This window comes from Dipodomys merriami, unplaced genomic scaffold, assembly GCF_024711535.1.
Source record: "Dipodomys merriami isolate MVZ:Mamm:240054 unplaced genomic scaffold, mDipMer1.0.p SCAF_43, whole genome shotgun sequence".
NCBI classification, from domain to species: Eukaryota; Metazoa; Chordata; class Mammalia; order Rodentia; family Heteromyidae; genus Dipodomys; species Dipodomys merriami.
This window is the reverse complement of record NW_027205937.1, coordinates 11,479,106-11,500,652: the sequence shown is the minus strand read 5'-3', so window position 1 is coordinate 11,500,652 and position 21,547 is coordinate 11,479,106.

Genomic DNA, 21,547 nt, shown 5'->3' with positions numbered 1-21,547 from the left:
TCTGTCTCTGACTCTGTCTCTCTCTCTCTCAGTAACTTGTTGAATTTGTCCTCGAGGAGTTGGCTCAGCGTCCCCATGTGGCTGGGACCCAAGGTGACCTTCTCATTCTGGAGGTAGGCTGTGTCAGGATCATTCCCACTTGGACTGTGGAACTAGCTCCCTTAGGTAAGCCCCTCTATGCCCGGCGTAGACCGTGATGGTTACTCATTGTCAGTCTGTCTGGTGAATCTTTCCCCACTACTCTCTGCTAAGACAGTTAAAGGAAAGTGGATGAGGAGGCATCACATTGTCCAAATGCACAGCACTGTCCTGAGCCTCTGATCCTCACTGCCACCTATCTGGCCAGACCCTGATTATAAGAAACTGAATTCACTCTATGTCAACTTCACGTTGCTGCAGTGTGTCATTTCGGGGAGTAGAGTCAGTGTGCAGAGGAAAGACCCCAGGTCCCACACCTCCTGGGGGACATTTGTTCTGTGACAGCACGAAGTCATTGATGTAGATAAGGAGGAAGCCGGCATCAGACTGAGCCAGAACAATGCTCAAAGGTAGGTAGGCAGTTGAAGAATCAAACCAACACAGGTCTGCTTCCAACTCACAAAAAGGAGGATGCAGTGCAGGTAGCCCAGCACTGGATCTAGGGGACTATGAATGGATGGTGGCAGTCAGTTACTGTGGAGCACATGGGCAGCAAAGATGGCGCTGAGAGGGGGTTGAGTGGGCAGAGCCTAATTTACTGTGGAGCATATGGGCAGCCAAGATGGCGCTGGGAGAGAGTAGAGTGGGCAGAGCCCAATTGACCTGCCAATCAGTGCCTAACCAGCCCATGAAGGCTCAGGTGAATGATAGGGTGTGACCTTGACAGTGATTGGTTCCTCACATACCATGCCACCTGCCCTTTTTGTCTTTAAAAGGGGCTGCTCTCTGTTAATAAATGAGTTTTTTACCTGCTGGATTTGGCTCCCCGCTGTATCTGATTGTCTCCCGGGCTGAGGGAGGCTGGGGAACGGGCGAGCACAGCACTTACCTTTCCTTTCCTCAGACCCCGTCCATCTTTTGTGCAGATGAAGACCCAACAAGGTGCCAGTGGCTGTTGCTTGTCATCCGGCCTATTTGGGAGGCTGAGTTCTGATGGTCGTGACTCAGAGCCAGCCCAGGCAGGAAGGTCTGCGAGATTCTTATCTCCCATAAACGACCTCCTTCACCCCACCCTGAAAAAAGCCAGTTTTGGTGCTGTGGATCAAGTTATAGAGCCTCAGCCTTGAGTAAAAGAAGCTCAGGGATGAAACCGAGTCCCTGAATCCAACACCTGGGACTCACAAAAAAAAAAAAAAAAAAAAAAAGAATAGTGGACACTTGTTATCTTACTACCAAAAAGGATGGATACATTCTTTTCTCTGGTACTTGTAGCCAAAGGTAAGGGGCTTCCCTTGATGTTCCTCTAAATCTCTCCTTCTCTCTATTATCTCTCCTGGCTTCAGTTGCAGGATAGAATTCAGATCATCCCACTTGATGTGACCTTAAGTACCCTCCCCTACCCGCCTTTCATGGGGTGGGGATCCTGGATGTACTCACCTCTGGGTGAAAGAAGCACCAGAGAGATGGGCGTAGGTATCCCTGAAACTCATACACACACACACACACACACACACACACACACACACACACACACACACACACACACATACACACTCACCTAGGCCAACTCTGACTAGCCTTTTCCAAAGATACTTTATCTCCTTGGGTTAACTGACCTAGGAGAGGAACATGATCCTCTATCAATGACTATTTTAACTAGGGCTTTCTAGTTGACACGAGATAAACAGAAGCTCAAAGGAAAGGTTCTGGAGCCTGTCTGGCTCAGGCTCACACTTGACATCCTGGCTCCTCAGTAGGCAGAGAACTGAGGATCAAAGATCGAAGCCAGCCATAAGCTGGCAAGGTGATAAGACACTTCTATGCATGGAACCACCAAAAATCCAGACGTGTAGCTGTAGTTCAAGTGGTAGAGTAGCAGCCTTGAGCATGAAAACTCAGAGAGACAGCTCCCAGATCTTCAGTTCCAACCCACACAAGAAATAGCCCCATTTGTTGCTCCTAGACTGCCTGGGCCTCAAGTGCCCTCTCACAGAATGTGATACCACACTGGTCCCTGGGTAGTGTATCAGAGCCTTCAGAAATTGGGTGGTGAAAGCCAGGCCTTCGCCTTTGTGCGCTCTCAACCACACCAGCTTGAGGCAGAGCATGACAAGGCCAAAAGCCTGCAGAGTGGAGAAGATCCCCCTCTGCCAAGGTGATTAGAGTGGGCTTCTTAGAGGCAGCACTTGAAAGGAGATCTTGGTTAAGTAGGAGGATGGGACAGGAAGCACAGAGATAAAAGATGCCATAGATAAAGGACAACATAGCAGAGCGTGTTCTTTTCCAGCCAAGGCTGCTGGGTAGATACTCGGTAAAGATGTGCAAGACTGTCCCGAGTCAGGCCTAAGGGGTCACAGAAGAACAGCTATCCAATATTGGGATTTTGTCTTAGCAGTAGTGGGCTCACCTAGCACACAGGAAACCCTGGGTTCGATTCCTAGGTCCCACATACACAGAAAAAGCCAGAAGTGGTACTGTGGCTCAGGTAGAAGAGTGCTCACATCAAGCAAAAGAAGCTCAGGGACAGCACCTGGACCCTGAGTTTAAGCCCCAGCTCTGTCAAGGTAAAACTTCACTCCAAGGGACCTGGGTGACAGGTGGATGGTGTGCCCTGTAGCACTTAGTAGATCCATTCATGCTTTGTGACTCCTTCTTTGACAGAGGGGATCTGGACACTCTTTCTTCCCTGGGCACCCCTGGACTCGGTTATCAGCAACCTTCCAACGTCTTCCACTGGGTCATGGAGCAGCTGCCCCCAGAAATTCTCAGGTACCGGTTGGGTGTGATGGGGGGCGGGGGGGATACAGGGCAGGCCTAAGAAGTCCTAGTAGGTCTGATCTGCGCCAGACATCCAGGCCATCCAGAGGAAGTGGATGGGAGCTTAGAAAGGATTAGTGATGTGAAGGGGCCCCTTTTATGCCCATGGCCCTTCCCAGATTCTGAGCCTCCCTTTGCTATCCCTAAGGGAGGTTGAGGAGGTTCTAGGTGGTAGTGTCTAGAGGAAGACTAGATGGAAATTGTAAAGAATGAGACATCATAGGCCATGTGCTGATGGCTCACGCCTTTCATCCTGGCTACTCGGGAGGCTGAGATCCAGAGGGTCTTGTTTCCCAGCACAAGGAGGAAATTCCGATGAGATTCTCATCTCCAATCTCCAACTTGAAGTGGTCCCATGACTCAAGTGGTAGAGCACTGGCTTTGATCAAATTCATCATCAAGGACAGTACCCAAGCCCTGAGTTCAAGCCCCTCATCCAAAAAAACAAGAAAGAAAGACACCCTTTGCTTGCCAGAAATGGTGAAGGAGTGGGGTTGCTGTTGTTGGGACACCAGGTTCTGGCCTCAGTGTACAGCCATTTCTAAGAACTCCCCACATTTGCCCAAGTGTAAAGTTACAGCAGGCTGGGCGTTTTCTTACCAAGAACTCCAGAGGTTGTGGCCTATCTTATGCAGGGAGTGGGAGAATGGGAGTAGGGTTGGAGGGTAGTGTCGATTATATTCTCTCCAACCAAGGAAGAATGGCTTTGGATACTAGTTTCAAAGTCTGAAAGTGAAGGGTTGCATGTGCTTTATGGCCTGACAATTTGGATTTCCCCTGGTTGTAAGAAGGTGGCTGAAACTGGGCACTGCCAGTGTCTCACAACTGTCATCCTAGCTACTCAGTAGGCTGAGATCTGAGGATCACAGTTCAAAGCCAGCTTGAGCAGGAAAGTCTGTGAGAAATTAACTCAAGGGAAGCACCAGAAAACTGGAATTGGTGCTGTGGCTCTAGTGGTAGAGCACACACCTTCAACTGAAGAGCTGAGCGATAGCATGCAGGCACACAGTTCAAACCCCATGACTGACAACCAAAATGCTGTGGCTGAGTTTTCTTCATAGTGGGGTATACAGTAGGAAATGCCATGCTGCTTTATGAGCCATTCCAGATGTGTGAGAGGCTCTGAGTTTTGTCAACATTTGGTCTGAGATTGGTAGTGCCATCTTCTTGGAGTTTGGGATGTTCAGTTGCTCAGGGACTGCTGAGTCCTTGGGCTACCCATGTGTGTGTGTGTGTGTGTGTGTGTGTGTGTGTGTGTGTGTTTCTATGTGTGTGTATTTTTCCCTGATCATTCTCTACCCACTTCCTGGGTGCTTGTCTGCCTCTTCCTGACCTTGGATGGAGCCCTTCCTCAATAGCAACCTTGTCTTTAGTCCCCTATCATGGTCTACAATGAGTCCCAAATTGCCAGAGACCTGCATATTCCAACTTTTCCTTGGGACACAAGTCTGGCTGTCCATATCTTTGTCCTCATCCAGGGGATTCTGGATCCTCAGGGCCGGCTGGCATATGTTCTCTCCTGCCTCTGGGGGCCAGGGTGACTCATGCTGTGTCCTGTCTTTTTCTCAGCTGGGACCCTGGCTGCATTTCCCACTCCCAGCAGGCTGGCAGTGGTGTGGGGGAAGGGTGGTTGCCAGTGGCTCTGGTCAACTCGACCTTGATATCTGACTGAAGGCTCCCCAAACAAGGATAATCTGGGGCTACATGAGAGGTGAGGCCAAGGTGGCTTGGGTGTATTGTTTGATGTCTAGGAAATGTCAACATACCTTATTGTAGGCAAATCTATCTTCTGGCAACAGCTGGGCCTCTCAGGTCCTTCTAGACAATTCTGGATTCCCAGAATACAGAGGCATATACTTTAAATTCCAGGCCCAGGGAACTGGGGGATGAGAGACTGGTATAACCAGTACCTCAATGTTCTGGGGCATTAGTTTTGCCCTGGATGAGCTGAGCTACAATTGGGGGGCAGTCCTGAGTCATAGTCACAGTAAACTCTCAAGCCAGATCAAGTGGTTTCTCCCTAAGTCCTTCTTGGGCTGAGGGGTTTGGGCCATGGCAGTAAGTTCTATGGAACCTGCCCCTCTATCTCAACATGGGTCTACAGGATCAAGTGAAGGACATTAGGGTTGCTTTTGGTAGTCGGCCCATGATTCCAGACTTTCATCTGCCCCCCTTCCCCAAGCACTGATGAGGAAAGCAGGGCACTGAGCCCTCGGACTCCTGGACTAGTGACTGCTACAAGCAGCAGCCAGTTGGCTGTGGACTCCTGAGCCTACAAAACTTTCATGAGCCCAACTCAACACCTGCCCAAGGTCTGACTGACAAATTTGCACTCTTGTGATACTCATGTGATGGGCATTATCTGGTGTGACATCTTACAGCTCCTGCCCCTCCTGGCCCAGAACTGTGGTCTGAGATAGTGATTTACTGCTCTGATCCACATTGCACCCATGACAGATGCCATTCTGATGATCTTCATGCCCCACGGCTGGATACTTCTCTGCTACTGTGTCCTGCTCTGTATGCAATGGCCTCCAAACAGGCTGCTATCAAGACTTGTAGGACACCTAGACATTAGGAGACCCTCAGGGACCCACTGGAAAGAACTCTGCCTAGAGCTACAGAGCAAGGTCTAAGCAAGCCAGGTGTTGGTTATGGGGCTTGAACTTTGGGCCTGGGCGCTGTCCCCCAGCTCTTCACTTTACCACTTGAGCCACAGAGCAACTTCCGGTTTTCTGTAGGTTCCTTGGAGATCTGAGTCTCCCAGACTTTCCTGCCTGGGCTGGCTTTGAAACGTGATCCTCACATCTCAGCCTCCTGAGGAGCTAGGAGGACAGGCTGTGCCACCTGTGCCTGGTGATCTGGCCTTACACCACAGTGGACTAGGAGCTCCTGAAAGCTTTTCGTTAATTTTCCTGTGCTAGTATTGGGGTTTGAACTCAGGGTCTTGGCTCTGGTCTCTTTTTTCCTTCAAGGTTACCACTTTACCATTTGTGCCACAGCTCCATTTCTGGATTTTGGTAGTTAATCGGCGAGAAGAGTCTCATTAACTTTCCTCTCCAGAGCTGGCATGACCCTTGATTTCTATCTCAGTCTCCTGAGAAGCTAGGATTTATAGGGGTTGAGCCATTGGTGACATTGGGCTAGAAGCTTTTCTAAAGCAAGAGTTCTTCCCTGCGTTTGCCCTGACTCCTCCATGCAAAGGAGGCCTGAGGGTCAGGAGCTAGGAAAACAGGTTCCAAACCACAGGAAATGGCTTTGGGTCCCTGGCGAAAAGCCAAGCTAAGCTTCCCCCTGGGCACCATTCTACCCACCATTCCCATCCTCTGCCCTATAACTCAAGTCAACGTTGACCCAGCCTTGAATTTCCTGCCAGACTTTTCTGAAGCCATAAAACCTTCATACCACTCATACCACCTGATCTACAGCACATTTCAGGACGTTTGCCCATGCTATACCTTCTGCCTGAGGCTCTCTGTCTTGTACCCACATATTAGAACTACTGTGGAATTTTGGCACTGGCTATATGACTTCCTGGAGCAAATCTTTCCTTCCCTTCTCCATCTTTTTTTTTTTAATATTGAGTTGCTAGAGAGGGAAATTGTGCAGGCTGACTGGCAAATGCTCTATATTGGTGTGTGTGTGTGTGTTTGTGTGTGTGTGTGTGTGTGTGTGTGTGTGTGTGTGTGTGTGTGTGTGTGTGTGTGTGAGCCAGTCCTTGGGTTTGAATTCAGCGCCTGGATGCTATCCTATCCCTGAAGTTTTGTGCTCCATGCTAGCACTCTTCTACTTGAACCACAGCTCTACTTCTGGCTTTTGGGGTGTTTAATTGGAGAAAAGTGTCTCATATTGACTTTCCTGCTTGCAGTTGGAATCTTCAGATCTCATCCTCCTGAGTAGATTACAGAGGTGAGCCTCCAGCACCTGCTCTCTATCCTACCTCTTACTATAACCTCGGCCCTCCTCTGAGTTCCAGAATAATATATCTCTCCAGGCTCAATTTTTTTTTTTTGCCAGACTTGGGCTTGAACTCAAAGCTCTTACTTAGAAGGGACTCTAAATATGTGAAGACTGGGACAAATGCTTCCATTCAATTATGCATCATGTTTCAACACTTAATAAAATGTTAATTAAAATGGGTCAATGCCCTAAATTATTCTGTATAATTTTATGATAGATGTGCAAAATATGATATTATGTGTATAATAATACTAAATACCATAATGAATAAATGAATCAAAGAAAAATACAATACAAAATCAATAATAAAATTCATAATATGAAATTAACATGCATATATATGTATATATCATGTATTACACATGTATAGAAATATTTCTTCCATTGCAGGGCCTTCATTCAGGCCCTGGGAACACTATCCTGAATTTCTTTTCCTCAAGGACAATGAGCTTCGCATTCACCCATGTTGCAAAAGAGTTACCTGGATGGTGAGCTCAAAAAGTAGCAATGGCAGAAATACTGGCCCCAGTTCCAAGAGAGTAACTTAATTTTTTTGATGGAAGCAATTATGTTTATTCAGTTCCATACTGGACATTAAAAAAAGCAGTGTAGAGTTTTGTACAGCTATTCAAACGTCCTTCCCTTACCTCCAAAGTGCTTCTCTGAGAACTACATTGTTTCTCTTTTTTTGTATATTTTTATTGTAAAAATATTCTACAGAGGGTTTACAGTTCCAGGAGCAAGGTAATGAGTACATTTCTTATTGAGCATTGTTTACTACTCCTGTGTTTTTCCCCTACCATCCCTTCCTTCCCATCTCCACAACCACCTGCCCTGCCGAGGTCAGTGACTTAGTTTTTCATTTTTGATTGGCACAAGGCTTGAACTCAAGTAATGGCAACTCTTCGCTCACATTCCTACAGATTTACCAAGACCCTGAGTTCAAATCCCAGGCTAGAAAAGAAAACTGGCAGAAATTCCAAACCAGAGAGCTTTATTTTTTTAATTTAGTTAAATAATTTATATATATATATATATATATATATATATAGTTTTTTTTTGACCAAGCATGGGATTTGAACACAGGTCGTGGAAATTCTACTTCAGCTTGGATCTCCCTTTGCTGGTGTGCAGTCTCTGGTCCCATAGCCCATCCTCGGATCCTGGGCCCAGAGGGCTTTCAGGAAGAAAAAAATCATTGGAAAGCACAAAAAGTGGTGACCTGCAGAGAGCTGGGGTTTTACGATTTTTTTCTTTGGACAGTGACCATCCTGTGTCTGAATGACAAAGCTGCAATATGGACTTAAGCTGCCATTGCTGGTGGCTGTTGGGCTATCAGTGAAGCCATAGTCCAACCTGTCAACATAGGCCCTGGGTTCAAATTGCATTCCTGATATCAATCGCAGGAGAATACAAGGGACTCATTCCTATGCATAGGAATACTGATTGAAAGAGTATTTTATACATCGGTCTAGGATAAAATTGTATGCAATAATCCTAGAATGCTGATTGAGCATAATTAATAGTTTATTAAGCATGAAAAGAATAATATTTCTTCAATTGGGGTATAATAATACCTAAGAGTTGGTAGGAACATAGTAGGTGTCATTCTATCATAGATGATTATGGAACTCTTTACATATATATATATATATATGTATATATAAATATATATATATATATATATATATATATATTTGTATACCTCTGTCTATCCATGTATCACTGTTTTGGCCAAACCGCGGTTGATCTCAGAGTCTGGGGAACACCTGACATCTTCATTGGCTAGAGGCTGCCATGCTCAAACTCACCCAGTCATGAATTGGGCCTGCTAGGCACTAAGTTCAGATCCTAGCACTGCCAGGCATGATGGAGAACACATCTTACATCTGGATGTTATGTGACAGGATGTAAACAATGTAATAAATGGTATAGGTTTCATCAGAGTCAATAAAATAAATTCTAAATAAATGAATGAAACAAGAAATAAAATAAATAACCACACCAAACACAATATAGACTGAACATCTGTATGGAAGTATAAATCCTATCTTTAAAATATATATAAGGAGGGCTTGGAAGGTGGCTCAATGGTAAAGCGCTTGCCTTGCATGCATGAGGCCCTGGGCTCCATTCCTCAGCACCACATAAGCAGAAAAAAAAGCCGGCAGTGGCGCCGTGGCTCAAGTGGTACATCGCTAGCCTTGAGGTGAAGAGCTGAGGGACAGCGCCCAGGCCCAGAGTTCAGGCCCACGAGTCACCAATATATATATGGAGTATATATATATATATATGTGGAGTATATATATATATATATATATATATGGAGTATATATATATATATATATATATATATATACTCCACATATATATATATATACTCCATATATATATATATATATATATGTGTGGAGTATATATATATATATATATGGAGTATATATATATATATATATATATATATATATGGAGTATATATATATATATATATGGAGTATATATATATATATATATATATATATATGGAGTATCTTTTCCAGGCCTGAGGCTTGAATTTAGCCCCTCTATGCAGAAGAAATGGCAGCAGATCCTGAGATACTCATTTCTGGACCTGGGATGACTCATGGAATGTGATCGATCTCATCCTTGAATGAGTAGTTTGTGCATGATGCAAGTAGGAAATGATAGGCACGACTCATGGGGTATTGAATATTTGTAAAGAACAGTTGATGAAGCATGACAATAATCATCACAGTATGAAATGGAGGCATCAGGAAAGATCCAAGAATCGGTAGTCACACAGATTGGATTCTACCACAGGTTACCATCTCTCCTACTCTATATTAATGTGTACTTATTTCCATATTACCTTCACCTTATGATTGGATGACTGTTGTGCTCCCCGCTGTCCCCTCGGTGGTGGAGGCTCAATCACAGGTCCTTGGAACGGCCTAGCTCCTTCGTGGCTCAAAGGCTGGTGTGCTCATATGACCCCATTCACCACTTGGTCCTGCTAAGTCCGGAGTTCAGATTCCCCTCCCTGCCAAAAAACTCACCTTGATGTCAGAAGTCAATCGTTACAACTGTTTTCTTTCCTTTGCAAGTCCTGGATCTCAGCTAGGTCGGAGAATACATGGGCCACCCTGTGGCCATGGGAATAAGTTGTTATCCATGTCAGCCCAGTTATTCCTGTCATCATATACTCAAGAAAATACACAATACACCCATGAATAGCATACATAATAAAGAGAACAACTACACTCAATGCACGATGAAGTCCACACACGGATGTGAATGTACATCCCATGTTTCAATGATCACTGAGGACTATTTTGGCCTCCCTCGGGCTCGATCTCAGTTCCTGGGAACGGCCCAGCTCCTTAGTGGCTCACAGTCTGGTGGGATCACATGGACCCATTGGGCAGTTTGGCCTCCTAGGCCCAAAGTTTGAATCCCAGCACTGCCAAAAATTCACCTGATGTGAGAAGCCAGTCATTGCACCTGTTTTCCTCTACTGTGCAAGTTCTTGGGCTTAGCTAGGAAGGAGAATGTATATGCAACGCTATACTCATGGGAATAGGTTGTCATCCAGTTCACCACAGTTATTTTTGTCAACCTATACTCAAGGAAATACACAATACATCAATGAATAAGACATAAAACAAAGAGAATGACTACACCAAACGCAAGATGCCGCCCACCCATGTTTGGAAATATAGATCCTCTATTTAATTATGAATTTATGACTATATTGGCCCCCACCAGGGCTCCCTCTCAGGTCCCAGGAATGACCTAGTTCCTTAGTGGCTCAAAGCCTGGTGTGCTCACCATGACACATTCACCAATTGGGCCTGCTAGGCTTTGAGTTCAAATTCCTGCACTACCAAAAGATTCATTCTGATGTGAGAAGCCTATGGTGGCACAGGTTTTTCTGTCCTGTGAATGTCCTGGTTCTCATTGAGGATGGGGAATGCTATATAGGCTACTCTTTGCCATGGGAATAGGTTGTCATCCATGTCAGCATAGTTATATCTGTCACCCCATACAAAATAAAATACACAATACATCCTTGAAAAAGACACAAAATAAAAAGAATAACTACACTGAATGCAAGATGCATACCATACCTGCAGTTAAAGAGAAATCCTATGTTTTAAAAATGTGGGCTGGCTATTTTGTCCAGTGCTGGGGCTTCAAATCAGGCCCTGCACCAGACCTGACATTCTACTCTTCAAAGATGGTGAGCTTCCCCTTCTTCCACAGTGCAACAGAGTTACCCAGACCTGAGCTAAAATCCCAGCACTGACAAAAGATTCATACTGATGTCAGAAGCCAGTCGTTGTGCCTTTTATCCTCTCCTTTGAAAGTCCTGTGCCTCAAATACGATGGAGAATACGATAGACAACCCTGTAACTATCAGAACAGGTTGTCATCCATGTCAGCACAGTTATACCTGTCACCATATTTATTAAAATACACAATACCTCCATGAATTAGAGACAAAATAAAGAGAATAATTGCACCGAACACAAGATGCTGTCCAAACATGTATGTCAATATATATCCTATGTTTAAATTATGAATTTATGACTATAGTAGACCACCCTGGGGATCAATGTCAGATTCTGGGAATGGCCACACTCCTTAGTTGCTCACAGGTTCGTATGATCACCTTGACTGATTGGCCAATTTGTTTTGCTCTGCCCTGAATTCAGATCCCAGCACTACCAACAAGTGGATTGTGGAGTAAGAAGGAGAGTGTGAAACTTGTTTTCCTTTTCTCTGAGAATTCTGTGGGTCAAGCATAATGGAGACCATTTCTCCAAATCTATATGATCTGTGATAGTTTTTCATCAATGTATTAAACAGAATGTATTTCATCATAGTAAAATCCATGGTAAATAAATGAATAAAACAAAAGATAGAAGGAGCAACCACAGCAAACATGTATGGACTGAACATCTATAGGTAAGTATAAATCCTATCTTTATAATACATATAAATAGTATGTTTTCCAGGGCTGGGTCTTGAATTCAGGACAAGTGAATATGCCTGACTTTTTTATCTTCATGTAAGGTGATCTTCCCCTTTATCCACATTGCTTCAGATTTACCCAGATCCTGAGTACAAATCCAAAGCCTGTAAGTATAAACTTTGTGAATTGCAAGCCAGGGAGTTAATTTTTTTCTCAGCATGTGGCCTGAACTCAGGTCTTAGCAAGTCCAACTTAGCTTCGATAATCCTAGGATCGGGTGCAGCCACTGGACACCCAGGTGCTGCTGGGGTCCTAGACCCCCAGGTGTTGTAGGGAAAACAATGCACAGGAAAATGTGGCCTTTTATGTTTTCTTCCTTTGCACAGTGACCCTTCTGGGTCTGAATGACACTGTTGCAAAGGGGACTTCACCTTGCATTTCTGAAGGCTGGCAGACCATCAGGGAAGCCATAAGCCCACGTGGCAACATAGGCCCTCATTTCGAATCCCCGTCCTGACACCAACCAATGGCAGGAGGTACTAAGAAACTGGTTTCCATCCAAAGGAATAACACTAGAATTTTGTCAATTTCACAGTTGAATGAGTTGATCCTGAATCATGATCCTATAAAATTAAATAGCATCATTTCAGAAGGCTGGTGGATTTTATTTAATATTTATGAATCATTAAAAGAATATTATTACTTACAGGAACACAATAATTTCAGGACACTGAATGCTTTCATTAATATTTTAAGGATGAAAGCAATAACATTAATAACATGGGCGCATATAAATACCCAGGAATTGGTAGCAATATAGTCTATGTAACCAAATAATGTATAGACACCTCTAGCACTCTATAAAGATATATATTTATTAGCATACTGCCTTTTGCAGGTCAATCTGTTCTTATTGGGTTAACCCCTGGGGCCTGTTCTCAGGTCCTGGGAACAACCTGTCAGCTCAATTTGCCCCAGGATGGCGTGTTTACACTCACCCATTAATGAATTTGGCCTTGTAGTCCATGAGTTCAGATGCCAGCACTTCCAAACAATGAATCGTGGAGTAAGAAGATGATGGTGACACCTGGTTTCCTTTACTGTGAATCTTCTGCGTGTCAGGTATGAGGTGGAATACATATGGAGACCTATATCCTATGTAGTCAATGTTCTATTTGCTATAATAGTCAATATAATAAATGGTCAATACATGAATAAAACAAAAAATAAAATAACTACACTGAACACAATATGGAGTCAACATATGCATATAACTATAAAACATATATGTAAATTGTACATGAATAGGGTGTTTTCTATTGCTGGGGATCGATTTCAAGCCTAAGGAACAGACTTGAATTTCTTGACTTCAAGGAAGCAAGTTTCCCCTTCCCACACAGTGCAATAGAGTTACCCAGACTATAAGTTCCAATCCCAGTCCTGGTAGAAAAAATGTCACCTTTATAGTATGTGAGGCCCAATTCTTAGGTATTTCATTATGCCTCCATTTAATGAATGTGATTGTTTAAATACTTAATAAAATATTAACTAAATCGATCAATGTCGTGTAATATAATTGTGTATAATTTTATCCTAGAATTATTCAAGAACTGTTCAATCATGTCTTACATCACATTCCATTGATAATCATATGGATAGGAACAAGTTTCTTAGGATCTCCTACCATTCTGAGGTGGCAGGACCAGGATTTGAATAGTAGGCTCCAGCTCCCACCATTTCAATCTGAGGATAGGGAACTCACCAATCGGTCCAAGAACATAAATAAGACCAGTGATTAGTCAGGCACCAGTGGCTCTCAGCAGACCTCCCTGATACTTACAAGGCTGTGATAGTAGGATCATGGTCAAAGTCACCCTAAGCAGGAAAATTCTTGAGACCCCTGTCCAACTTCAGTGCCAACAAAGCCACAAGCTTTGTGGCTCTAGTGTAGAGGACCAGCCTTGAGCAAAAGCAGCTATGGACTGTGCCCAGACCCTGAGTTCAAGGTCTGGGACTGGCAACAAACAGAAATACACAACAATCTGTGTAGCCATCCAGCTAAAGCAGGTCACCCTCTTGTCCCCAACTGAATTGGACAGAATTCCCTGGGAAAAGGGCTGGGAGAAACTCTGTGTTCTTGACTCTGCCCATGCTGCATGCTTCACAGGATTATGGCCACACCACCATTCTTTCATGCTTCTTTCTGACCAATGGGATACAAGAATGGTGGCCACGCCCACATTCCATGTTGCCAGGTAGCACTGGGATTCCCTCTGTTAGTTTACACCATTACCAGCAGTTGAGGAAAGTAGCAGTGGCTGAGTGGTGAGGAAGAGACTCGAGGTGACTTTGGAGTATAGTAGAAAATTGATGCTCCCACCCCACCTGGCCCTTTCCCTCCCTTCACACGGTGCCAGGTTTCAATCCTCAGGAAAGGCCGTGCTGCCAGCAGTCCTAAATCCCTGACCTGGTCCCTGCCCCTAGTCTTCTGCTCTGGGCCCATGTGTCCGCGATGCTGCCACCGTAGCTGCTGCCCCAATTGGAGCAGCTGCCAACAGCTTCTCCCAGCAGCACAGGTGAGTTTCTGTCCCAACAACAACATACCCTGGGTCAAACACCCCTCTGGGGGCACCATGACCCCCCTGCTTGTTTCCTCTCCATGGCGCTGATGAGCCACCTTTCTTTCTTGAGGATTTCTGAGATTGAAACTACAAATATGCTCAGGCTGGGCTGGATCACGGTCCTCCTGTGAAAGGTATGCTCCATCAGGCCTGGTCCTCTGTAATTGGGATGGTAGACATGTGGTGTCATGCTCAGTCATCGGTTAACATGGATTATCCTAAACTCAGTCCATAGCAGCGGATTCTTGACCACAGGTGAAGCTCTTTGTAGGGCCTCAACCATTGGACCTCAGTCTCCTCACAGGACAGTTGTGAGGAAACAAGGGAGATCTCTGGAGAATGGCTAGGCAGAGAGGGAGCGACCTTCAGATAAGGTTTTGGCAATTCTGTGAGCATATGACAGGAAGATACCAAAAAGGGCTCAGGTGGGGCTTGTTATTATTAGTGCAACAGGTGTGGGATTATGAACCGAAACATGTCTCTTTCATTATTACTCTATCCCCATGAGGAAGGGGATCCTTCCCTTTGTTCAGTTTTGCAGCTGGGGAAACCGAGGCACAGAGAAGTCAGGTGATCTACTTATGACCTCAAGTTCACAGGAAGCTCGGCCTGACTTCTCTACTATGCTCCCTAGGACAATGGGTGCTATTCAGTCCACTTCTTGTGGTGGGAAGTCCACTTCTTTTCAGTTGTTTGAAATCTAGGATTGGGCACTGTTCCTGACCTCCTCAGCTCAACATTAGCACTCTACCACTTGAGATCACAGTGCCACTTCCAGTTTTCTGGTGGTTCTTTGGAGATAAGATTCTCAGAGACGTTCCTGCCTGGGCTGTCTATGAACCATGATCCTCATATCTCAGCCTCCTGTGTCATTAGGATTAGAGTTTTATGCCACTGGCACCCGATTTAAGTGTAATTCTGATTTCTCTCTCTTTCTCTCAGGAACTGGTTGAATGGGTGCTGTAGGAGGTGGCACAACGTCCCCAGGTGGCTGGAACCGAAGATGGCCCACTCATTCTGGAGGTGGGCTGTGTGTCAGGAGCTCTCTCATTCAGCGTGTTGATAGATCTCCATGAGGTAAACCCTCTGTGCCATTGAAAGACTGTGAGGGTTATTCATTGTCCATCTTGCCTTACTGGATTTATTTTATTGTATTATTTTCTACATTATTTTCTAGCACCTGGACAATACTATGGTACATAGTTACTGAATGAAAATGTAATTTCAACTTAAGAAAGTCATTTAGGGCTCTGGGAATGTGGCTTCATGATACAGTGATTGCTTAGCATGCATGAAACCCTGAGTTCAATTCCTCAGTACCACATAAACAGAAAAACATTGGAAGTGGTGCTGTGCCTCAAGTGGTACAGTGATAGCCTTGAGCAAAATAAACAAAAAAAATCCCAAACCAAAACCAAATCAAAAAACATTTAATTAGTAAATGCAAAATAAAGAACCCATACTTGGAATATATAATTGCTCCTGCCTACTGACACCTGACAATAGTCCCTAATTCATGAACTTTACTTATATTAGGATATTCTGTTGAAAAAAAAAAATTTGTTCATTAACTCACAGCAATTAATGTCTTGAATGTGCTTAGATGTCAGGTGAAGATTAATTCTGGAAATTCAAAGATTCCAGGTTTTTGAATGGCACTGCTAATCACAATGAGAAGGGTAGTCTAAGTGAGATTTGGAAATATTTTTGGTCATTCATGGCACCAAAACACAGAGGCAAAGTAACAGTACTGACAGAAGAGAAGGAATAATTCCAGAGTTAAGTAATAAATGGTAATAACTAAGGTATACCAGAACCTGTTTTAGAGAACCATATTTGGTTATTGAAAAAATAGTTATCAACTAGTCTTATTCCTCATTACCTTTAACATTCTAAATCTCTTACGTTACCTCTTAATAAATGTATCTCCTTCTGTGCTATTTTTTCTTACTTTATCTTCTTTGCTTTCTAAAATTCTCAGTCTTTCTATATTTCTCTATGAATATTTCCTGGTACTAAATACCTACACAGATGGCAGAGAATGATCATTTAAGGGTCCCATAACTGATGAGTTATTAATGAAACCACATGGACAAGGAGGGCATATTTATTGTTACCTCAAATTTTCTGAAAAGCTGCAATGCCATCATTTGATTCAAATTTCCATTATTTGTTTACATAGTGTCATTCAGTGCACATAAATGCAAATATGAGCTGGTCGTTCGTGGTTCAGGCCTGTAATCCTAGCTATTCAGGAAACCAGAGGATTGTGGTTCAAAGACAGCCTGGTCAGGAATGTTCATGAGACACTTATCTTCAATTAACCACCTAAAACCCGGAAATGGTGCTGTAGCTTAAGCCGTACAGTGCTCAACTTGGGGTTGATGAGGTGAGGGAGTGCACCCAGGATCAGAGTTCAAGCCCCACAACCAACAAAAAGTGCAAATATTACCTTAAGTTTCCCCAAAAGGAAGAACAAGATCAATAATCTTCTCAAGCAGAAAAAAGTAATTTCAAAATGATTCAGTGCACCTACTTTTGCTGAATTATTTAAGTTATGGCTTCTTTGCTAGACATATTCTCTTCCTTTAAAAATTGTCAAATACTAGCTTTACAATAAACTTTATCTAATATTTTTTGTTTCAAAAGAGAAGTCTATACAGTTGATGTCACTTAGCTTTCTTACTATCTTAATTCAAAACCAAACCAAGCAGGAGAGTCTGTCAAACTCTTATCACAAATTGAACACCAAAAAACCAGTAGTGGGGTTTTGGCTCAAGCAGTTGTGTACTAGCTTTGGGGGCAGGTGGGCTGGAAAGACAACTGTTCAGGGACAGGATCCAGCCTCTGGTTTCAAGACCCAGAACCAGCACAAACTAACAAACAAGCAAACAAAAATCCCAGATATTTCTTTGGGACCCTCCTTAAAGGAGTACTGGCCAGAGAAGATGCTCCTTTTGCTGATCAAACTCACTGGATCCTGCTTTTTTGGAATCCTTGTTGCTCTGGAGAACTCAGGACCAGACCAAAGGAACTGATAACTGACTCCTGCATCAAGAGAATCATCTCAGGATTGAAATAGCCATCCATAATACACGTTAAAACCTCCATGTCTTTGTTCCTTTGCTGGAGAACACATTTAAAACAACGTTTTTTTTTCCTTTTGTTCTATGCTGACCTTCACGAACACACTCGAAAAAGCCAGGGGCAGAGTTTCCTTCAACCCTTGGGATACTTTTCTTGTACAGTAAAAAGGAAAGCACAAGATAACTTGAACTTTGTTATTCCTCTATGTTCCATTCCTCTCCTGGGGTCAGTTTCCAAATTCAGTAACAGTTACTTCAGTAACAATCGATGGTGCTGCTTGAGGTATAATGAATGTATTCTGGCTTCACTGAAATAACACTAGAACACCTATGGACCTGAGAGGTAACACGTGTTTCAGAGACAGGTTAGTAAAAGGAAAATATGAAATTTATATTGCTTATAAATACATTATATATGAGTACATTGAGTTCAAACTTTGTAAGTTCTCTGTAAATTAAGGTGAATTTTAAATGGGAAGAAGGTTTTCAGAACATTCTTTTTGTGAGTGTATGTGCTTTTCATTATTTCCCAAGTGTACATAGCTAACAGTAAGGAAGCAATAGCAATAATAGGAGAAAGAGAAGTTCTGTGTTTAAGTATAAGGGCTCAATACGATATAGAAGACTACAAATAAGGCAATATTGAAACAATAAAGCCAAGCTGAGTATGTAGATTTATTGGAATGATATACAGAAAGCAAGACTCCTATGTGGAACATGAAGTATTAGGCCAATCCCATTGTAAATCATGCTTGGTAATCATGCAACTTTGTAGAAAGTAGAATGGAAGAATAATTATGTTTTCAATGCAAGTCAAATATAACAACATGGAATTAACTGTAAAATATATCCATCTTGTGAGAGCAGGGATTATGCTAGCAATGAACTGGTGGCTAAGATCACATTTCTTTTTTTCTTTACACTCATACATACACACTCAGACATATTTGTTGGCGGTGGTCTTGGCACTTGAACTGTGGGTCTGCGAGCTGTCTCTCTTCTATTCAGCTCAAGGCTAATGCTTTACAACTTGATCCACAGTGCCATTTCCAGTTTTCTTTTAGTTAATTTGAGAAAATAGTCTCTGGGACTTTCCTACCTGGGCTGGCTTTGAACCTCAATCCTCATATCTCAACATGACCCAGCTTATGATCACATTCCTAACAGTATACACTCAGGATATGTAATGTGTGTGTTCATCTATCTTTATAAGAATTCTTGAGTTAGAGGCCGGGAAGGTGGCTCAGTGGTAGAGCTCTTGCCTTGCATGCATGAAGCCCTGGGTTCGATTCCTCAGCACCACTTAAGCAAAAAAGAAAAAAGCCAAAATTGGCGCTGTGACTCAAGTGGTAGAGGGCTAGCCGTGAGCTGAAGAGCTGAGGAACAGAGCCCAGGCCCAGAGTTCAGGACCTATGACCGGACCCCCCACCAAAACAAACAAACAAAAAATAATTCTTGAGTTAAAAATCTGGGCTACAGCTTAGACATCACCCTCAAAAATGTTTGTAGTTTAAAATTTGATAGTACTGGAGAAATAAAACCTAAGAATGTAAAGGAGTCTTGGAAGTTCAGTTTGCATCCAGCCTGGCCAGAACACTCTTTGCAACTCTATATAAAATTAAGCAGACAAAAGCTGGATTGGAAGAATGGCTCAGGTGATGGAATACCAGTCATGAGCTGAATAAGAGCTTGAGGCTTTTGCATACATACATGCAAGCATACACATACACAAAGAAGCACTTATATATGCACACACAAATACACAAATGAAACAACCCTCAGAATGTGTAGAAAAGTTAGAAAACAATAAATATATGTCCTGAACAAGACTAGAATCAAGTGATAATTTTTAATATTAGAAGTCCTCAAATGAACTTCCTTCAAATAAGTTTGAGAATATTTCATTGTTAGGGATCAGAGATAGTCAGAGAGTCAATAATCATTATTAAAGGGATCAGATCCATGGCGGAATGAATCAGAGATCCCGCAGGTGCATCTGAAAATATTCATATCCTGTGTCAAATATTAGAACATCCTTGAAAATAGTAAACAGTCTAAGCAGTCACTCTGGTGTATAATATCACTGGAGAAGTTCAGAATTGGTAGTCTGTATCTAGATTAAATAAACCAAGAAACTATGGCAGGGCAATGTGATACAAGCTTAGAATTCTAGCACTGAGATTAAGACAGCAGATTAGAGAATGGAATTACATAGTGATATGTTCCCTGGACCAGGTTATTTTGTCTTAATAAAACAAAACAAACAAGAAAGGAATACATAGTTGGACATTTGGGCTAATTTTGTCATTATCTTTTGAGGAGTCAAATTTCCTGTTGAAATACAACTCATACTTAATCCTCACTTGTGTTTTAAATTCTCTCTTCATTACAGAACATTCCTAGATGTAAAATGACTTAGGATTCCCATCCAAAATTTGAAAAATAAGTTATCATCATTCTGTTGTATCCCAAAAAAATGATGAAGGATTACAAAAGATTAAGCCTGGAAAATAGCAAAGTTCGTCTAATATAGGATTTTGAAGATCTTGCTAAATTAGAATTTAGATTTAAAATAATTTGTTTTTGCTTGAAATTTTATATTCTATAGGATTCTATGAAATTCTTTTTAAGTAGACAGTTAATTGACAAATTCACAAATGATTTTGCATTCTATTTCCCTAGAATATTCTTTCAAGAGATTTATAATTAAAACTTAGTTAATAGATAATTCCAACAGTTCATGTATAAAATGATAATGTGAACGTTGTAGACAGAGTTGCCAAAAAATTGATGATATTAATTTATAAATTTAGAATAAGAGCAATTTTTGGAGTCTTTGGTATAACATGGTTTGAAGAGAATAATCGTGTGACATCTTCTTTCTTCTACCTGTATGTAACATAGGAAGCAATTTCCTTAATTATTTGCTACTGTATACACTGAGAAAAATGTTAGGTTTGGATTTGTTTTTATTTTTGTTTTTGTTTTATTGGTTTGTCCTAGGGCTTTTACTCTGGGCCTGGACACTGTCTCTGAGCTTGTTTATGCTCAAGGCTTGTGCCCTACCACTTCAACCTCAGTGCCACTTGCGTCTGGCTTTTGCTGAGAAGTTTATTGGAGATAAGAATCTAGGGAATCATTCTGCCTGGGTGGGCTTTGAAGTGTAATCTTCCGATCTTAGCATCCAGAATTTAAAAGATAGTTTAAAAAGTATAAATATAAATAATATTTGCAAGTGTTCCTATCTCAAGAATACCAGTGGTGGTGGTGGTGGGGGTGAAATGATGCAACCCAGTTTATTATGGTATTCTTTCCAGAACATGTATGGCATCACATTAGTAGAGTTCTATTTTTTCACAATAGAGATAAGCTATTCATGATGTGAATGAAGAGAAGTTTGAGGTGCACCCTAAAAGTTGGAAACTGTTGGGCTAGGATGACTCTATATCATAAATATTGGTATTGATGTTCATAAAAAATACTAGCTTACTGTGATAAACAATTGCTTACTCTTGAAGAATTATTACCATTGCTACATAGTTTTATCCTCTACCAGAATGTGTTTTTTTCTGTTGACCCTCAATCTGTAACATCCCTTTGGAAAATGCATCTATTGCAGAATTACATAACATGCAAGCCGGTACTTTTTTGAATCTCTCAGATATGGAATCTTCCGAATTTAAAAATGAGCAGTTACTAGTCATTGGAATGTTGAAGAACACATACATTCTGTCTTCTTAACAACTTATTTACTTTTAAAAGTTATAAATTTCCATAGAATTAAACTGTTTTCCCTTTTAGTATGAGAATGGACTATATTTATTCTTTTTTCAAAATATTGGTAAGTATATTGTGAAAATATTGTCTAGTTGGATAGCATTCAAGTTGATGGTCCTCTGATTAAAAATGGATAATTAATTCAAATTAGACGCCAAACAGCATTGATTTTT